Below are 5,450 nucleotides of genomic sequence, written 5' to 3'. Positions count from 1 at the left end.
AACGTAGGGCGCCATGTGCCGATCGAGATCCTCACTCGGCACAGCACCACCGACCTCGAAATACATGCCGTTCAGCAGGATCCAAGTTGGATGGATCCTATCCACGCCTATCTCGCCAACGGCACGTTGCCTCACAACAACTCCGAAGCAAAGACTATCCGCCGCCGATCGGCACGATACCTCCTTCTGAATCAGATTCTCTATCGGCGTGGTCATTCCTTACCATTGCTTCGGTGCATGACCCCGCAGCAAGGAAACTACGTCCTACGAGAGATTCACGAGGGAGCCCGTGGGGATCATTCAGGCGCCCGATCGTTGGCCTTCAAAACCATTCGGCAAGGATACTACTGGCCGACTCTTCATGCCGACGCCACTAAACTCGTCCAGAAGTGCGACCATTGCCAGCGCTTTGGTTCCATCCCAAAATTGCCTGCCGAGCCACTGACTCCGATTGTCAGCCCATGGCCCTTTGCCCAATGGGGTTTAGATCTCATCGGCCCTATGCCCCAGGGAAAGGGACAGGTCAAATTCGCCATCGTCGCCGTCGACTACTTTACGAAGTGGACCGAAGCCGAAGCATTGGCAACCATAACCGCAGCCAGGGTCGAGCATTTCGTCTGGAAGAATATTATTTGTCGATTCGGCCTCCCGAACGCATTAATCACCGACAATGGAAAACAATTCGACTCCTCTCAGTTCCGGCACCTATGCCACCGATTTGGCATCAACCTGTTCTTCGCCTCCCCAGCACATCCACAGTCGAACGGCCAGGTCGAAGCCATCAACAAGATCATCAAGAAGACGCTGAAGAAGAAGCTTGGGGCAGCTAAAGGAGCCTGGCCCGACCTCCTTCCGGAGGCACTTTGGGCGATCAACACCTCCTACCGTCGATCGACTGGAGAAACACCGTTTTCCCTTGCTTTCGGTACCGAAGCTGTTGTCCCCGTCGAGATCAACGCACCCTCGTGCCGAACGGCTTCTTACAAATCCGAGCAAAACGAAGCCTTGCTCACTCTCAACCTGGACCTCATTGATGAACACCGTTCCCAGGCTCAGCTTCGGAACGCTGCCTACAAACAGCGGACCTCTCGCTACTACGACTCGCGCGTCAGACGCCGATTGTTCAAAGTAGGAGACTGGGTTTTACGCAAAGTTTCTCTCGCCACCAAAGACTCGAGCGACGGCACCCTTGGTCCATCTTGGGAAGGTCCTTATGAGGTCGTTACCGTCTGCCGACCGGGAACTTACCGACTGCGTGATACCGATGGTCAGACCCTCGGCAATCCTTGGAATATCGAGCACCTCAAATATTACTACAAGTGACGTGACCTTCGGTCCTCACTCCATGTACAGGTGTTCACACCTTGTGTTGTCACCTTCGGTCGTTACCTTTGTAATCGGTTTCTTTCAACATAATTCCTACTCTATACATATGGCATTACCAAATGGCAGTATTATATCAGCAATATTCTACATTCGGCATGCACACATACGGGAGTACGAACATCAGAAAATTGAACCAAAACAAATTTAACATAGGCATAAAAGGCCACAGAAGGGCCATCTGTCTTTACAATATGCCATTCGGCATGCTCAAAAATGTTATACAATTCCCAAACGATACTTGGGTTACAAAAAACAAAAAAAGTCTACGAGGTGGGTGGATCGGCTTCGGTCGCCACAACATCGGCATCAGCTAACGCAAGCACAGGATCAGTCGACGGCTCGGCAGTAGGCGCAATGACAGCCCTCGGCCCGGGATGACCTTCTTCCTCCCCACTACTTGAATCGGTGTCGTCGGTTTCCTCGGGCTCGGCATCCTCACCCTTGTACGCCTCCACCATCTCTTCGGTCACCCCTTCCGGTAGTGGCGGCGGATCCCGGAGAAAGTTCAGGTTCAGCTTCTTCTCTGCATTATACCGCTTGAATCGGTAGACAAAGTCGTCACATTGCTCCATGACTTCTTTGTCTACCAGAAGCGTGAACTCCTCCGACGATCGGTAGTCAGCTACGGCTTTCGCCTTCGCCTTCTCTACCTCCTTGGCATGCGACCTTTCGGCCGCATCCATAGCCACCTCCACCGCTGCCTTCACTTCCTGCGTCGCCACCAAATCCAGCTCCGCTATCTTCGCAGCATTTTCCTCAGCACGCCGGTCGGCCTCCTGAATGAGCTTTCCGGCTTCAGCGATCTTCGAACGGCCCTCTTCAAACTTCTTTTGGTACCGTTCGGCAGCATTGATGGCTCGCTTCACACAGAGCCACATCTCCATATCAGCCTGATAACACATACAAAGTTAGTATGCCGAACGCATAACCTCTTTAACAAAAACAACAAGTTAAACACCTACCGCAGCCTGAAGCCGGAAGGCTCGCCCGGTTTGCTCGCGCAATGTCTTCATCGACAGTTGCTCAATCTCCGACAGCTCCATTTGAGCACCATCGATCATACTGTTGATGAACGGCACAGCCTTCCGAGGGCAAGCAATGTTCACCGGCCCCTCCTCTCCCTCTCCTTCATCATCGGGAATCACCACCGATGTCCCTTCATTCGGCCCCCTTGGCCGCTTCGGCAACGGCGTTGCGTCGAGGGCACCCTCAATCATCCTTTTCCCGGTTACTTGGAGGTGCACCTCCCGAACAGCCTCAGCCTCGGCCGCCTGCTTCTCCCGGCGGCGATCCGCCACCGTCTGCTCATCACCTGAGGCCCCTGCCGCCTTCTTCTTCGGCCTGGGGGACTGCCCTTTCTTCGGCTTCGGCGCACCATGCCCCTCCAGCCGCCTCCTGGTCGCATCGCTCATTGGACGCCCACCTGCCACTGCACAAACACAAGTCATATCAGAAACGGTAGATGTGCAACGGAAGACGCTCACGACGCCTGCCGAACGGCATCACTCACTTTGCCTTTTCTCCTCTTCCTCTTCCTCCTTTATCCTTCGATCGTGCTCTGATTTGCCGATCAAGCCCGCCTTGTACAGGTTCCGGAAGTATAGCAACTCCTTGCAGAAGCGATCTTCTTCGGCAATCTTCGTCCTCACCCTCTCGATCGCTTCCACTTCTCTGATCGGTGCAGACGGCCGTTTCAAGGACACTGAAACACAAACAGCAGACGGTCAAAAAAAAAAAAAAAAAAAACGTGAAACACTAACTGCCGAACGGCAGGCTCTACCCTACCGACTGTCTGGAAAGAAGTAGGGATCCTCCTCTCCACGATCACTCCTGGTGCCGATTCCCAGTCACCAGAGACGATGACCCGACGCTTACGCCAGGTCTTCTGGGAGCTCGGCACCCCAACCACAAAGTGTCCACGCAGACCTGCCGATAGATAATTGGACTGCACCCACCCTCCATTATCGGCACTCTTCGCCCTCGTCACACTGTACAGTTGGGCAAATTGTTCGTAGCTCGGCTCCCCCTCGCCAGCCAAGCTGAAAGCTGCGATCGTCCCAAGCAACGTGATCCAAAAGTTTGGATTATACTGCCCTAGTGCATATCCGATCGCAGCCAATATCTTCTGCACCGAATGTCTCAACGGCAGCCGAAGCCCGTGCTTGAAGACATCAGTGAAGAAGACCACGCCCTTGTCATTATCACTGAGCGACTCTAAGGGCCCTGGGATCTGCATCCCTACCGATTCCGGTATATTGAACTCCGCCCGAATCTTCGCCAACTCAGCCTCGGTCAGCGTGTTCGGCTCTAAATCATCTACTTCGAACAACGGTTCCGTGGGCTTCGCCATCGGAATCCGTTGCCTCCCCCTGACAACCCTCAACACCCCTTCCCCTGGGACGGCAACGGACACGCCACCTCCATCGGCCTCCCGACCCGAAGTCGAAGGCTCCCCATCTTCAGGCACTCTCGTCGAAGTGCCCCCAGCCTCGGCACGCACTCTTGCCCCCCCTACTATCTCACAGCTTGAAGAGCTCCCAGAATCGGCACTATCACTCCCCTCGGACGAACTCCCCAAGGACGATTCGTCCTCATAGGCCCTCGGACTACGCCTACCCTCAGATTCGGTATCTGACATCTACAAACACAAACGAAAGGAAACTAAGTGCTATGCTAGAATCAAAATCTTGTTCTACCCTTAAACACTCATGTTCATGCTTGTTCATGCTTGTTCATACTTTGTTCAAACAAAAAATCAACGAATTCAACACTTTGATTCATACAAATGCCGAAACACGGCAACATACCTTGTTTGCACGGTGGCTCAAGCTCGCCGGAAATCGCCTCCGCCTTGTTCAACCTTGCCGGAAATCGCCTGCTCAGCCTTCGCACGGTTGCCGGAAATTGCCTCTCACAAGCTCTCTTCGCTCTCAAATATTCCAAGTATTTGAACTCTCGTCTCCTCCTCCCATTTATAAAGCCGATTTAGCATCGGGAAGCGAAGCGACGCATCGGGATACGAAACGCCGCGGCTCTTCACAGCCATGCCGACACGTGTCACGCATGCATGGGGGAGACCCAACGTCAGTTGCAACGCTTCCAATCCTCAGAGACGCTTCAACTTCCCGAACGTGGTAGATCTAGCCACCTTCGAACACAACTCCACTAACCAACGGCAGGCGCACATTGATGAGTCTTCACTCAACTCTCGTGCCGAACGGCAGGCGCACATTGATGAGTTCTCACTCACCTCTCGTGCCGAACGGCAGGCGCACATTGATGAGTTCTCACTCACCTCTCATGCCGAACGGCAGGCGCACATTGATGAGTTCTCACTCACCTCTCGTGCCAAACGGCAGGCGCACATGGAGGAGTTCTCACTCACCTCTCGTGCCGAACGGCAGGCGCACATTGATGAGCTCTCACTCACCTCTCGTGCCGAACGGCAGGCGCACATGGATGAGTTCTCACTCACCTCTCGTGCCGAACGGCAAGCGCACATTGATGAGTTCTCACTCACCTCTCGTGCCAAACGGCAGGCGCACATCGATGCCGTCTCTTCTCCAAGCTCACTCCCTTGGGCACTTGGGGGACTACATACCACCATCGGCAACTATGGGACCATTGTGTCCGGGTCAGAATGCCGAATACACATTCAAGTCCCCAACCGAGAAGCTTCTCAATCGGCAACTTGGGGGACTACTGTTTGTACCATATCTGACCCTCCACTCATACAACGACACGTGGATCATCTAAACCCACCCAAGTACCCAAGGCATCGAACAATCGGCATCGGCTACCGATGGCATTGTCTGAAGGCTACCAACGGCTGCTGCAGGCCCTTCTCGTCCACAATCGGTACCCCCTACCGATTCTGCACAATCAACCTCGAAGCACCCGCCCGAAATATCTAAGGACTCGTGTCAACCTCATAGGGCCCTCCCACGAGTCCCACATCGGAAATAAGTACTAAGAGCATACAAAATGCCCTCTATAAATACACCCCTCCACCACAGTACAGGGGTAAGACTTTTCAGCTTGACTTTTATACTCTTATATGGTCA

This window comes from Prunus avium, chromosome 8 (genome assembly GCF_965620075.1).
Source record: "Prunus avium chromosome 8, drPruAviu1.hap1.1, whole genome shotgun sequence".
Taxonomy (NCBI): Eukaryota; Viridiplantae; Streptophyta; class Magnoliopsida; order Rosales; family Rosaceae; genus Prunus; species Prunus avium.
The sequence above is the reverse complement of the archived record's forward strand: the minus strand, read 5'-3'. Positions refer to the sequence as shown.